This window comes from Girardinichthys multiradiatus, chromosome 13 (assembly GCF_021462225.1).
Source record: "Girardinichthys multiradiatus isolate DD_20200921_A chromosome 13, DD_fGirMul_XY1, whole genome shotgun sequence".
NCBI classification, from domain to species: domain Eukaryota; kingdom Metazoa; phylum Chordata; class Actinopteri; order Cyprinodontiformes; family Goodeidae; genus Girardinichthys; species Girardinichthys multiradiatus.
This window is the reverse complement of record NC_061806.1, coordinates 30,687,483-30,704,099: the sequence shown is the minus strand read 5'-3', so window position 1 is coordinate 30,704,099 and position 16,617 is coordinate 30,687,483.

The window sequence follows — 16,617 nt, the reverse complement described above, 5'->3', positions numbered from 1 at the left end:
TATACCAATTACAAGTTGTAAAATAGGAAATGAGGAGCCGTAAACAGAAGTGACTGTTGGGGAGTGGATGACTGCTGTGGGCATCTCGGTCGTCCAGACCACCAGTTGAAAAAGGGCGAGACTTTTGGATGCAGGCTGTTAGAAGTTAGGCGTGTAATTTACCGACACCAGCTTAAACAGATTTTACAATAAACCTGCTTAGTAAGACCTTCCAGGTTTAGGGAAGTCCGGACCCGATGGATGGAGAGCTGGACTGAGCAATCCCCTTAGAAATAGGGAAGTAGGAAGGAGGGGTTAGCTCATCGGACAACGAAAATGTGCATTACTAAAGAGCAGGGTCCTCATGTATGAAAGAGCTTACAGCTTTCATACCAAAAGTTTGCGGAATGGACAAATTCTGAAACAAAAAAATTCAGATGTACGAAACTGTGTGTAGACATGTCATCGCCCACGTAGTCTTCATACATCCCAAGTTGCGTTGCATTTGGCCCAGCTGTACGTGGCGCTTAGACCGCCCGGTCCCCGCACCTAAATACATATGCAAAACAGTATAATTAGCCGGAAGTTACCCATCACATGTCCAACTGACCATGACAACAGTGTTGTGGCAGTCAAAGAATCTGTTCCTTCGGCAGAAAAACACTAAGCAGGGACCGGATTTTTCCGCTCCCAGGAATCCTTCAAACTGAACTACAACAATACAGTGAGGAAAAAAATTACAGATTCGCTGGATTGTTTAGCAGAAGTCTATTACCATCTTTAGAAGTTCCACAGAAAATACTGTGACATAATAGATAACGAAACGAAAATGAAAATGAATAGAAAATGGAAAAATCTAAACAAACCAACCAAATATGACCCAAAAATAATCTAAATATATTATCGCAGCATCTATAGAGTGACTAAATTCAAACTTTCTAGACTTTCAGGCTACGTTCACACTGCAGGTTTAATGCTCAATTCCGATTTTTTGGTGAAATTAGATTTTTTTGCGTGGTCGTTCACATTTACAAATATATGTGACTTGTAGTGATCTCCCATGTGAACGCATTCATGCAACTCGAGTGTCCCGCGTGCGTAGTACATAACGCAATGACGTCGCATGTACCAAGCATGCTTACTTTTTGCAGAAGTAAATAAATGTTGGACTGTATCTTGCGAGTTTTAAGTTGTTTTTCAATTGGACCCAGCACATTAACAACCATGTCCGTCATGGTTGTTGTTTTTCTTCCTACTTCCGCGTAGCAGGACCCAGAATAGTGACGTTTGTCGAGTATCAATGACATACAGGTCGGATGAATGCGACCTGGCCGTACAGACACAGGTCGTAGTTGAAAAAATCAGATACGTATCAGATTTAGGACCACATATCCAAGTGGCCTGGTTCGCATTTAAAAAAAATCGGATCTATGTCGTTCAGACTGTTATGAGAGGTTTGGATACAGGTCCCATACAGGAAAAAAATCAGATATGGGTCACTTCAAGCTGCAGTGTGAACGTAGCCTCAGAGACTCCCAATACACAAAAAATGTGTTTAAGAGCTAAAAAAGTGGATTTTGATGTTTATACATGGGCTGGTGCCAGATTGTCTGAAAACAGTATGTCTGTATTCAGGATTTGACATATCAGATGTGTTGGTCTGGGTTTTAATGTTTCAGGATGATTTAATTTTTATTCCGTATTCTTCAGGGGGGGGGTTACAGTTCTCCATGTTCTAATTTTGGCAATCCCTTATTCTGTGTTATCATCTCATCTGTTAACTCCTGGCAACAAATGTCCTTCCCATGTTTCTCCTTTGCTGTTAATTTATTTATTCATTCCTCAGTATTCATTCTGTTTCCTTTGATTCCCAGTAGATCTTTGTGTTTTTTTCCTCTCCTGTTAGTTTATGCTTTGGATTCAATTAGTAGTTTCAACCAGTTGGGACCTTGAGTTTTGAACCAAACGATTTGTAATAAACATCTATAGTTTTCATTGCTTTGTTTCTAACAAGTTTGTCTAAGTCCAACCCTCCCGGTCTTCAATTTGCATTCTAATTTGTAGTTTATTTTACTAGCAATTTTCTTTCAAGTTTTAAAATTTTTTGTATATTGGAGTCTGATTTATTGTGCAATTTGTTTACATTATGATTTTTAGCATTTAGAATTTTAGCTTTAGAAGTATGTAAATAGAATCATAGATGAATCATGATTCTATTAATCATGATTAATAGAATCATGATTCGTCTATGATTCATCATAGACGAATCATAGACTTGGTCATCCATTTTGGTTGGACAGACCGACTAGGCTGTGCAGTTCAACATGTGCAGCTCAACAGACGTCGCAACTCTGAAGTTGTGAAAGGAATTTATGTGGTTAAAAAGTGTTTGTGTGTCTGAGACAAACTGTTCCTGGAAGTCAAGTCTTGCTGGGCCATAAAAGGGAAAAAAACAATGGTCCAGTTCAGCTCTGGAATGAGGAGTTGATAAAAGTAAGGAAATTGTTATGGTACAACTGTCACATAGATCGATTAGATTTTTTTGCAGAGCTGATGCATTGTATTCCCATAACTGCGCTTGAGAATCAATGTTGTGGGTGGCAGAATTTGTGCGAAAATGAAGATGGCAAATTTGATCGGTCAGGAGGACCACATACACACCAATGCTTTGTTTTTGTATAAAAAACACGCTGTAAGAGCTGAAAGCAGGGAACCTCTGGAATGTTTGATTAAAATGTGTTGTGCATTGAGAGAAATAAAGGTTCCCCCCGTGAAGGCTGGGAGGAGAGAAAACTCTGAGTTTTTGTGTTAACTACTTTAGCTCAGTAGTAAGGCTGCACTCTTCTACAAACGGGGAACCTTTATTTGTGAACTTACACAAAGTAAGAGAAGTGATTGAGCATAATGAGAAATCCAGACACAACTGCAGTAGTAACAGGCGAAGGGGATTTGGAGTGTATAGAGGCTACAGCGCTAAATGCTAAGGTAGAAATGACAGGAGGAAGGATTAGGTTACACATCTCACCTCAAGAAACTAGAGCTAACTTCTTGGGTAGAAACATAATTATTTCGAGATTACTACTCACACCAACAGTGTATGTGTAGATGGTACATGGATTCTAGTAAACAGTTTGTAGTAAAAGATCAGGAAAACATAAAATGCGGTCTAAGAGTCATAAAAACAACCTGTGGATGGACTGTTGAAGTAGATGTGATAGCTCTTCAAATAGATAAAACATACCAGTTAAGGCTAGTAGAAGCTACAAATGGAGGAATAGTAGAGTCAATTATGCTTTAGAAAGCCCATTAATCAAAACCAAGTGTTTTCCATTGTTTACGGTTACTAGTAAAACCCCCATGATTGAGACAGATGAAGAGGAACAAAATTACATAACTCTGCCTATGGTAAATACCACAGCAAAATTAATTGTACCCACTGCAACATTAATTCAATTCAATTCAATTCAAAGATACTTTATTGATCCCCGAGGGGAAATTAGAATTCCAGTACAACCCATCCAAACATACATAATGACACAAGACAAGGGGGAGACGGGTCACCGAGGCTTTGCTGCCCACTCACAGGCGCTGCCCTTGCTAGATGAGTAAAGAGGCCACATTAGGTAAGTAGTGGGAAAAAATCATATTTCACACTTTATCCTTAGCAGGATACAGTTGGAGATTGCAAAAAACCTCAGTACAAAGAAGCAACAAGTTGACAAAACAACATCATGCTGGGAACGGTGAAGGTGGTGTGAGGGGGTGCATATGTTTATCTTGAGCATGTGTGTGTGTGCAAGTGAGTGTGTGCAAGTAAGTCCATGAAGCACTGTCCCAGAGACCATTGTCCTTGATGGTTCATTGAAAGGTACATCAACCGGCCACAAAGTTCTGAGCAGGTCCACAGATGTCCTCAGGGAAGGGAGGGGGCAGAGGGAGCAGAGCGTCATGTTTACATAACTTCCAGGAGAAGTTGAAGATAGCCAGCCATCAAGGCCATGCAGGGGAGCCAGATTCAGAAAAACAATAATTATTTGGGTTAGGCTGACTATTAATTTTCCGTCAGCCTTGATAGTCTCGCTGGTGCTTCTCAAAGGCGAATCCAAACAGCCAAATTCCTGGTCTTTCTGCCAGATCCAAGCGAACAACTTTCTCCAAGATTTATCCCATTTCACCCCTGAGTCCAGGAACCGCAACCTGCCTGCGATCCTGTGTAAGGATCACATCCAGTCTGCGATTCAGCTCACGTAACATCTCAGTCTGAGTGTCGATCGCTCTGAAGATCCCATCACACATGCCAGGCAGCCTCACAATTGCCAGAACAGCTGCTGACATTCTCCGAATTTCTCGATATGCCAGGTAACCGCTGACTCCAAAAAGCAGAAATCCTGATATCAAACATCCAATTATATACACATCTTCCACATCCTCGACTGACATTATCGACAGACACACAATCCTCCACTTCTGCCAGGAGTCCATCGTGTATCCGGAGAAAAATGTCCCGTCCGGGCAAGTGGGCTCTCCCGACCCCTGTCTTCTCGTTGAGAAAATTTGATCCATTGCATTGAGAGACCAGCTGACCAAATCCATATTTTGGAAGAATTTGGAAGATGTGCAAAAAGAGGCTCCAAAAAAGACAAGACGCAGGGCAGATATGGGAGGGGTGCGGGAGACAGAGCAGAGAAAAAGCGTCCACCTCCACCGAGAGCAGGAAAAGAGAGCACAGTAGTAAACAATACAAACAATATGCCCTCAGTGGCAACCACTAAAACCACATTAAGTGCGTCGCTGGTTAACTGGATAGTCATATTAATAAACTTCGGTGAAATTGGGGAGACAAATAAGTATGGTAAAGCAGTAGAAGATGCTAGAAACACTGTACTTGTAATACTACAGAATTATCCAAGCTACCCACATGGTACAGCTCGTCATGGTTCACGGCTAGAGAGTTAAGGGAAAACGATTGTTTAATTTGTTACCCCTGGAGCAGCTCCAATTGTCATTCCAAAGAAGTATACATCCAAAGAATGTGCACTAGTACAACAACAGAGGTGCAGAAACGGGGAGTTTGCTCCAGGAGTAGATGTGGTGTCATTCTTCAAATTATCAATGTGCAGTATGAGTTGCAGACTGCTGTAGAGCTCACACAATTCGCACCAATATTTAGATAACTGGAAAGGTTACAGGTTTGAAGCGCTGTGTGCTGAAATTAACTTCAGTACTACACAAAGTAGTCCTCCGATAATTACAAGGTAGATTATGATGCAGAATATGAGTGTTTTGCAAATGGAGGTTTTGAAGACAGCAAAGGGATTAATATGGGTAACACAACTGTAAAATGTAATGTAACTTGGGTGTTATCCTGGTTTAAACATGCAAATATGACACCAATATTTGTTAAAACTCCAATATAGTATCAAAACCCATAATTTGTAGAACAGCACTGTGAAAACATTACTATGTCCATTCCAATGTTATTCTTTCTAGGAGACCAAACACACCCAGTGGCAGTCAGCTATTGGATGTGTGGGGACGACGTGTTAGTACATACCTTACCACTTTGGTGGGTGGGTCTCTGTGCACTTGTTAGATTGAAATGTTAGGACTATGATTATTGATTAATTAATATTTATCAATAATTATAATTGAAAATCATAATTTGACAAAATTCATTTCTTAACCAAAAATCCTTATTTATGAATCGAAGCCAGAGATGACCTCTGGTGTTGTAATTGTAGCCTAAAGCCCTTGATAATCACAACCGTTAAATGCTCAGTAATAATTTCTCCTATTTTAGCTTCCCTTCATTGGCTCCCTGTTAAGTCCAGAATAGAATTTAAAATTCTCCTCCTCACATATAAAGCCCTTAATGATTTAGCTCCATCATACATCAGAGATCTGATTGTTCCATATGTTCCTAACAGAACCCTTCATTCTCAGACTGCAGGTTTACTGGTGGTTCCTAGAGTCTCTAGAAGTAGAATGGGAGGCAAATCCTTTAGTTATCAGGCTCCTCTCTTGTGGAACCAGTTCCCAGCTTTAGTCCGTGAGGCAGACACCCTGTCTACTTTTAAGGCTAGGCTTAAAATTTTCCTTTTTGATAAAGCTTATAGTTAGAGTGGCTTAGTTTATCCTGAGCTATCTTCCTTATTTTTTACCTCCATCTTCTTCCCTCCCTGTTGGTTGGAGTAAGGGGGAGTCAGGTTTAGCCTAAACCGGCTCAGTTATGGTTGAGGTGCAAACACACCCTCCATTTCTGTTACTTGTATGACCCCTTCTCTTTTCCAATGGTTATAATCAGTCTGACAGAGAGAGGTATCCCAATCATTGTGGTTTTTAGTATAACAATGACCATCAGTGGGACCCTTTGTGGGGTGCCTTGAGACGACATTGTTGTAAATAAGCGCCGTTTAACTAAATAATCTGAACTGAAACTATCTGTGTAGTTATGCTGCTATAGGCTTAGGCTGCTGGAGGACATAACGACCACTTTCACCCTCTTCGCTACATTCTCACACTACTCTCCAATTTTGCATTGTTTGCTGTTATTTCAGCTTTTAACCTTGTTCTCTCTTTTCTCTTCCTAGAAGCTACACCTGGCCTGGCTCTGTGTCTGCCTGTGACACCTTTCTGGAGAGGGGAATTGTCCGAGCTTCTGCTGGCAACAACTTAATGCTCACCCTCTACCGATGATCCACATAGCCCTGTCTTTTAGTGTTTAACCCTTTCTCTCTCCTAGACATGGAAATTGACTGAGCTTTTACTGTAACTAATTATATGTGCTCTCTTTCAGACTCTAACCTTGAAAACTGGCTCAGAGTTTATCTGTTCTTTCTTTCTAGGTGAAACGACTAAAGGAGCTACATCCATTAAGATTTACTTTTCCTTCCCATAGAAAGGACTCCTGGATCAGTGCTTCTGTGTTCTTTTTGTGTCTCTGCTCTGTTCTCTCAAACCCCCAGTCGGTCGTGGCAGATGGCTGCTCACACTGAGCCTGGTTCTGCTGGAGGTTTCTTCCTGTTAAAAGGGAGTTTTTCCTCTCCACTGTCGCTACATGCATGCTCAGTATGAGGGATTGCTGCAAAGTCAACGCCAGTGACTGTCCACTGTCTCTACGTGCTCATCCGGGAGGAGGGAATGCTGCAAGTCACTGACTGGATGCAATCTCCTGGGTTTCCTTAGATAGAAAAACTTTTTATCCAATTTGAATAAAAAGCTAACTCCGACTGCACTGTTCAATTGTTAGGATTAATTGGAATGTATGTACCTGACTGTTGTGAAGTGCCTTGAGACAACATGTGTTGTGAATTGGCGCTATATAAATAAAACTGAATTGAATTGAATTGAATTGAATTGATAACTATTACTATATGTCACTGTTTAATCAACCGTTTCTGCCGAAAACGTGGGGAACTTTGACCTTATTTTGACTGACTATTCACTCTCGCACAAAATAAATACAAACGCCTTCTCTTTATCTACGTGAACATTTATTAAATCAACAGTCCTGATACAATCCGCTCTCCTGATTCAATAATCTTCACCTAGTCAAACATGCAAAGTTCTACACAAAAGGGTAAAATATCTAACTAAACAGATCAAACAAAACAGCAGTGGGTGTGTATGGAATCAAACCAGCGGTTATGGCAAACAAATGATAATGTGACGCGGAGCGGAGTTTTGGGGAACGGCCCACCAGAAAGTGTAGCTCAGTTACTGTGAGCCATAAAACATCCCCAACCGCTGGGGGTCCGCGCACACAAAGGGTTGTAAACCTTTTGGCGGCAACTAATAAAACATGTGTCGAAGACAAATAAAATGGTTGATTTTCACCATAAGGTTATTATAGCTGTCCAGTTTCACAGCACACCTGAGCTTGCTCTCAGGCGTTACAACAACACAGCAAAACACACACAGCTGGGTAGCACAGCGGCTTTCAGATGTCCACAGCAAATCAAAGTTTCAATACAAGGTTGCATGCACATTACAGTTTAGAACACCTAAGACTACAGGTGGCTATTCTAAATCGCACTAGATCCTACTCTACCCTGCCCATGCTATTCCTAATAAAGAAATAAAAATAAAATAAAACAAATGGATTTTACTTGTTGAAGTTTTCCTTCTGGGGCAGCGAATGAAAGAGAGGGGTGGGGAGTTACTGCGCTTCTGCAGTTAAACTCCAAGAAGAGCAGTCAATCTCCATCCTCTTGCCTCCTTGGCGAAAGGGGAAAATATGATCTGACCGTCAGCAGTCGACTGGAAAAACAAGGGTGGCAATCTGTCTCCTTGAAACTCCGTGGTTTTTTGGTTACGTGTTAAACTCCCGTCTTTGATCGGCAAAGTGAAAGCTTACAAGCCTTCTTATTCCTGTAAGCTTAATTTGCTTAGTTTTCTCGTTGGCCAACAAGGAGAATGAATGAAATCCATGTGGGACCTCTTCTCCAGAATGCTGCTTCAGATGCCGGTAACCGTGTCTAGGTCCCAAGCTGAAGGCACCTCCTTAAAGGGCCACCTTCCTAAATAGCCTCCTGTGACGTCAGACTTGGGACGTCCCCATCCTATCAGCCGCGGTGCCTGCTGGGATTTGTAGGAACAGACTATCCTGTGGTACAAAATGGCCGATGACGTTGGAAAGGCATAGTGGCGTCCAGCAACGTGCAAATGGTCCAATATTCAGCAAACTAGTGGTCCAACAGAAACTGCCTATACCTTTGGTGTATGAAGGAGTAAAAAGTATGATGGGAATAGATGACAATAAAATAAGGGTTCATAGAAGCTTAGGTGATTGGGGACTAAATGAAGGTGTATATTTGAACCTTATAGGCCAACCAAGAGAAATTCTTGACGAATTTAAAGCGCAACATGAAGTCAGGGCAGGATTTGAAACTATTTTACCTTGGGTCACAATTAACAAAAATGTTGGGAGGAGAAACTATGTTTACCATAATCAACAAGAATGATTAATTCTACGGTTGAAGGGTTTATGGCTTTAGGTGACCAACCACATGAAACATGTTGAATGGCACTGCAAAACAGGCAAGCTTTAGATTAGATTTTAGCTGACAAGGGGGGAGTAAGTCACATGTTTGGCAATCAATTTTGCTCATATATCCCCATGAACACAGCCCAAAGAGGTACTTTCAATGCCATAATGGTTAGACTCTGCAAACTAAAGGAAGAAATGAAGGAGAATGCGAGCAGGAACAGCTGGTCATGGAAGAGTCTGGAGGAAATATCTGGTGAATGGGGACCCTTAGCAATGAAAACAGTGTTAACTTTGCTAATTGTATTAGTTATAATTTTTCTGCTTGTGTGTTGTGTGGTGCCTATTTTAAGAAAGTGGATCTTGGGAACTGTGTACCGATGGATGACTGATGAAGGTAAACATCAGAAGGTCTAATATATGTAGCTGCCTGGACCTGAGGGACTCGTGGTCTTGTCTTCCTTTTTTTATCTACACATTGTATACATCCAACACTAAACATCCATGCACCTACAGGCACATGTATATATTCATGTCATTTACAAAGAATATTAAGACTGTTGGGACCACACAGCCATGGGTGTTCAACACTAAAACTCCGGTACATACTTTCCTGGAACCTTTCAAAATTAAAGTGCATTAACCTTCTTCCAGCACAGCCAGGAAATGGGGTAACTGCGGACTTCCTGTGGCGCCAATACCCAAATAAAAGCCCCACCTTTCCACAAGTCTTCCTCTTCCAAACCGATGACCATCGGGTCAGGAGGGAACACAGCGCGCTGAATGTCTTTTGCTGGCAAAAGGACATAAATTCAACTGGACCCAAGGACCGATCATTTGCAAAAGTTAAGTAGAATGAAATACTGTCTGTGTATCCAGTATTTTCATTCATGAACGGAGAAATTAAGGTGTAAGAGTTGCTTACATTTTCTCTTCGAGGCCCCACAGAAGCAAACGGTGTTCCGAGAGAAGCTGTTTCGACAAGCCGAGTCTGGAGGAAAGACGACGGCCGCAACCGTGTTTACGGTAACGAACAGCTGGTCACCTTCTGATCGGGAGAAACTGAGGAAGTTAGCGGGAAGCTAACTCTTTGTTCACGACGGATATCTTCTTCAAACTTCGCCTTGGGACGACATTCCCTCAACAGCTTCAGAGGTTGGGGTTTGGGCAGATTAACAGATTGGTTTAGGATGAAATGATCTAAACGTTTTCATGTTATGAAGTTTGTTTTGTGGGACTCGGCTATCTTGGTGCTAGCATGCTACCTGTAGCACCGAGGCCGGTTCGGGTTCTTTGTATGTGTTAAAGCTAAGATAAACTTTATTTAAAGGGTGGTTTTAACCAGAACATTGCTCATAACGCGCCGTCAGCGCTTATGCATTTTAACCCTGGTATTTTAAAGGTATGTGTTGATTCTGGCGCTAAGCTATCTCTAGCTTAACACTTTAGCTAGCTTCTTTGTTAGCCCAACGGCCAGCCGGTAAATACACGTGTGCTAGCATTAAGGCTAGTCAACAGAAAGGTTGTTAGTTTTCAAGCTAGTGAATAATAGTCCCCGAACATCATTTACTAAAGTTGATAACTAAGTAAACACCATTAAGCCCCATTTCTCCAGAAAGATTTGGCTCTTTTCCAAAATACTCAATAATATTTCTTCAAATATTATTTTAATAAATGAAGGCAGCTAATTAGACACCGTTGAGAATTAGTCATCCAGGAGGTGGGTTTTATTCAGCAGATCATTATTTAAAACATTATTTTATTAAAATAATATTTAATCTGATCTTGCATTGTGAAGGGTTGTCTAAAGGTTGCTGATTATTTTCTAAGTTAGTTCCAAAACTAACTTAACTTCACTTCCAGATTCTTCAAGATAATCCGTGGTTCTCAAACATAAACATTGCATGGTAATGTTGCATCACTCTTTTTGGTCATGATTTCTAATCATCTTTAATCAACTTGTTTATATTGTACATAGTCCATTAGTTGTCATTATTCTTTAATTCTGCTTGGTAGTTTAGTTGGATTGTTTTAGCATAGTAAAGAGTTTGTTGATTTAAATATGTTGGACTTTGAGTTGACTTATTTTTGTTAATAAATTCTTGTATTTTAAGAAATTGTGTGAATTCATTCCATATGTGTGCAGAGTTTATGCTGTTCAATAACGCCTGAGCTCGTCTCACACCTTTCTATTCTGTCCTAATACCATCGCCTTAATGGGGCTGGTATTCACAGGACAATCCTTAACAGACCGGAATATTATTTGGTAAAATATTAATATTAAAATATTAATATTAAATAATATTCTCAGATTCATATTTACAACATAGTGGCGTCCCTGGGTGGGCATTATCATGAACAGCTTGCACTGTACATAAATGTGAATGAATAAAACCACAACTGCACATTATTGATGTACCAAGTGATTAGCTTAAAACCAGCTATCACTGGTCACAATAGGACTCAAAACATCAGAGTTCTAACATCAGATGTCACTGATTATATTTAAGAAAACATTATAACTCGTGACACTCCAGGAGTTCACAAATTTAGACTTTCGTCAAAATTAATAACTCCAATGTCTCCGTGCTAGTAACAATCAACTCTGCTACATAAGCAAAATTTTAGATGTTCTGACTCAGTCTGGTTTTTTCTGTGAAAGCAATAACTTGAGACTTGGTTTAACTTCAGTTAACCTCACTGTCCAGACAGTTGCTGCACATCTGGATCCAGAGGCTGTGTTTGTGTAAGACCACAATTGGAAACTGAATTTACTTTGCAGTTAATTTCAATATCTGACCTAATTTTGATGCATGTATCCATTCAGGAGCTTTATAGTTTGTTTTATGGTTTGAAAGAACAGGATTTTTGCCAGATTAAATCCCAAATTTAAACTAATCACCCTGCCATAAAGGGGGGTGAATCAAAAGTCAAATTGCAATTATTACACTTAGGAGGTGTAGCAATTTTCTTTTCCCTTTGCATTTTAAACAAAATTTCCTTAAAGGTTAAGAGTAGTGTCTAATCACTAGTTCTCCCAAAGAAAGGTGAAAAATTAACTCTAAAATCACAAATATCCTTAGAGAAAGGAGTAGCATTATAACACTTGGAGCATAGTGTTATCATAAGTCACAGGTTGAATGATCAACCGGTGCACCCATTTTACAATCAAATGTTTCCAATATATGTATAGTCAGATATACATATATAGCTGGACATACATTTGTTAGATGTTGTTGCTTTTAGCAACATTCTCATAACTTTGTTGTTGTTTTGTAGTGTCTGCCAGAATAATGGAATTAAACTCCATTATGAATTCAGCAGACGTGGAGATGCAGAATGTGGTGGTTGCTGATCTCATCTGTTTGTCTCCAGATGAGCGGGATGTTTTAAATCAGTTTGACCTTGCCACATGTGATCAGAGGATTCAGGAGTTGGTAAACTTCATTAAGTATCCGACTGGAGATGCTCTGATTTCAGATGTTCTTTGTCAGCTTACCTTGTTGTATCAGCAGAAATCACAACTGGAAGCTAAAAGATATTCTCAGTTACAGGCTGACCATCAGATGGCCCTTCAAAGAGAGAATGCTGCAAAGCTTCAGCTCTCAAAAGCTGAGGAGAGGACCAAGAAAGCTGAAGCAAAGTTAGTGGACCTGAAGGCAGATGAGCTCAAGAAAGCTTCATCCCTAAAGGGGGGACAGACCCCCACCTCTCAGGTACCCAATTTGCATTTTCACTCACAGCAGCCACAGCAGGGGTTAGACTCAGACAGCAGGCATCCTGCACCTAGGTCAGAGTCTCCCCCTCCTAAATTCAGCCAAAGTGTCCAACTTACTTCCACAGACCTTAACCGAAATGTTGGAAGTCAGATGGTCCCCAGTGGTTTCCTGCCAAACCCCAGTGCAGTGAACAACCACCAAGATGACCAAGTGCCGGACTCAGCGTGCACAAGTGGCCCGATTCAGTGGGAGGAGCACTCTTCCAGCCTGATCGGCACCCCTCTCCTTTCTGACTCTGTGTCGACCCCTAGGGACCAGGAGAGAAGCACATGGTTCTCGGGTGACTCAATCCAACCTGACCCAGCACCACTTGCACGAGTCCATTCATTACAAAGCTCTCATTTAAATCATGAGAAAACTTGTTTCCTTCCCCAGAGGTTTTGTCATGATCTTCCACCATTTCATGAACTTAACCAGCATGACTTCTCAGATGGACGTGGTCCACCTTGGGAGCATGGTGTCCGTTTCAAACAGCTTGAATCCCTTGCTAAGGACATAGAAGTTTTTGATCCAGGTAGCCAGGAGTCAAATATTGATGCTTACCTGTGTGAGGTTGAACATTGTCTTCTTGACTTGCGTTTTCCTTCTGATCGTGAGAAGCTGAGGCTTATTTGGAAAACAACAGCTAAGAGTGTTCATGCGTTCATAAAAACTCTTCCTCCAGAAATTAGTGACAGCTATCCAGCTCTCTGCCAGGCTCTTAGAGAAGAGTACTATGTTTACAGAGATGAAGCCGCTGCCACTATTAATGCTTTGACAGTTTTGCAAAAACAGTTCGAACCTCCCAGAGAATATTTCCACCGTTTGAAGACAGCTTATTTTCAGAGATGTTATGCTCCAGGTCTTGAAGAAGACCACACGTTTAAGTCGTTTCTTCACAATCTCCACGTTAGCGTGCAGTATGATGTGACTATGCAGTGCATAACAGAGAATCTCTCTATGCAGGAGACTCGTAGATATGCTCAGCTTGTGTGGGAAACACGTGTCAGTTCAGACAGAGCAGGAAAAGGCAAAGTTAGAGTGTTAAACATTCAAACTGGGAACAGGCCTAAGAGGAGGCGCAAAGTAAGTCCCCAAGTGATGCAACAGAACCAGGGGGGTGGTAACTGGCATCAGCCAAAAGACAAGCCACCAGTTAAAAGACAAACACCTTTTCACAGTGCAACATCGAACTGTAAGGTTGGTGGTAAACAGTGGAGCCACTCCAAAGATGTCATCACAGAGGAGGAGTTTGAGATGATCTGCAGGCGTGTTATAACTGAGGTAACGGCGTTCCTAAAAGACCTGGCAAGCCGTTGCAGGCCAGAATCAACCCTGTAAATCTATCAGACAAGGTATGAAGATGGTAAATAATTTCCAACACCCTATATTCTGTTTTAATCTTTTTCTTTCTTATGGTTTGAACTTCAGAAAGTAAGGTTTAAAAGCAGTATTATTATGGTGTGAAAATTATTACGTGACTTTTATTTTTGTTTTTGTTTTTTCTTTAAAACATTTTATTAGTATTAGTCTCTGCCCAAGCCTGCCTCACTCCTGTCCAAACACTAACCTCTGAACCAAAATGGACTGTTGAACTCTGCCTTGCTACAGGAACCCAGTGACTCTTTTCACATGGCTGAGGACGGATTGTTAGCCCCAAAGACTGGATTTCGTCCCATTCTTCGGAACTAAAAGGGGGGATGTTGGGACCACACAGCCATGGGTGTTCAACACTAAAACTCCGGTACATACTTTCCTGGAACCTTTCAAAATAAAGTATGTACCGGAGTTTTAGTGTTGAACACCCATGGCTGTGTGGTCCCAACATCTTTCTATTCTGTCCTAATACCATCGCCTTAATGGGGCTGGTATTCACAGGACAATCCTTAACAGACCGGAATATTATTTGGTAAAATATTAATATTAAAATATTAATATTAAATAATATTCTCAGATTCATATTTACAACAAGACTTTATACTGTGTTACGCAAATGTTTGGAGTAATTTGTTCTACAGAATAGGAGATATCATTATGTTTTGTTTTGGGAGTTTACTTTGTCTGCTGATGTATTTTGTTTTAAATTATCCATATGTGCTTGGGTACTTGGAGTCATGATACCCGACAATCCAGTGGGACTGTCAAACGAGACCCTGATAAGATTGACATTGAGGAAGTTCAGACAGAACAAAAAGGTGATGTCATTGATTTGTATCTAAGTCATACATTCAGTTTCTGTTAAAACATGAAGCATACTATTTGTGAAGGTCAATATTATGTGTTTTCATGTTTTGAGTAGGGGTTGAACTGCCATTTTTGTTTAAACGTTTGCTCCTGGTTATGTTATATTTGGTAGGTAAGCATTTTGCATTTCTTTTTGAGGTTCTTTTGCTCAGGCAAAGTGTCTTCATGAAGGATAGAACTGGGTTGTTTGGTATTTTGGCCTGGGTTCACCCTGAAGCTAAGACAATCCTTTTAACCCTATATAAACATGTTAGAATTGTTTTGAAAAGTGTTTAGTATTTGTGAGGGGATAGGTGGAAGATGATGTTAATGTGAGAGAAAAAGGGACTTAAAGAACATGGTTTGGGAATATACTGGATAGTGTTTTCTGTTTGTCCAGGGAAACATCGGGAAGCTGCCATCCAAGAGACACTGGCAGTTCTGGGACCCCTCTTTCCTTTACGCGCAGACTCAGATACATATGGAGAGTGCTTGGGGACCTTGAATCAGAACTAATGCGATACCAGTTGCAAAGGACTGACCTAAGAGATGTGGAATTACTCGGAGTACAGATAAAGGACTGTACTTAATGTATGTGTTGTCATATTTCTATTTCATAATTTTAATTTTGTCTACGTAGTTGGTTTTAATCTTTTGATGTGATCATCTGTAGGAATGTTCTGAATCATGTTAATCCATTTATACATGCTAGTTGTGATACTAAGCTCCAGAGGTTTGACATGACCAATGTTTTCTGTTATAAAGGTTTTGGTAATAGGAATGATAAACCAGGACCTGAATCGCATTAATGGTCCTTAAAATAGATGGTAATGACACGTATTAGATTCAAAACGGAGATGTCTCGTTTAGATTGGCCAAGAAGGAGATTTCTCTGAGGACTCCAGACATTTTCTCCCGCCTTTTAGGATGGTTGGGTTTGTCGACTGGAAGGACCTGAGCTGACCTAGGGGTACCCTCCGACGGCACATGGATTGTGGGTCAGACAGACAGGGACGATTGTCCTTGGAGGTTGTGAACTAGTTGTGTGGCCAAAGAAGGCTCTTTTGGGGAGCTGCAGAGTAGTTGAATTTGGTCTCATTAGTGAATAAGTTTAGTTTATCATAGTCTAACATAGTTAAAATAATGTGCGCATAGGAACTACAAATAGGATCTTAGTTAACTAGTTGAACCCCAAAATCCAGAAACTAAAACAGGAGTAGTCACTCCTTCATTATTTCCCATATACTTAATTTACTCTATGTATATTATATTAGGTGACTAATTTCAATTCAATTCAGTTTATTTATATAGCGCCAATTCATAACACATGTTGTCTCAAGGCACTTCACAAAAGTCAGGTACATATATTCCATTTAATCCTAACCATTGAAAAGTGCAGTCAGATTCAGTGATTTATTCAAATTGGATAAAAAGTTTTTCTGTCTAAGGAAACCCAGCAGATTGCATCCAGTCAGTGACTTGCAGTGTTCCCTCCTCCTGGATGAGCATGTATAGACAGTGGACAGTCACTGGCGTTGACTTTGCAGCAATCCCTCATACTGAGCATGCATGTAGCGACAGTGGAGAGGAAAAACTCCCTTTTAACAGGAAGAAACCTCCAGCAGAACCAGGCTCAGTGTGAGCGGACATCTGCCACGACCAACTGGGGGT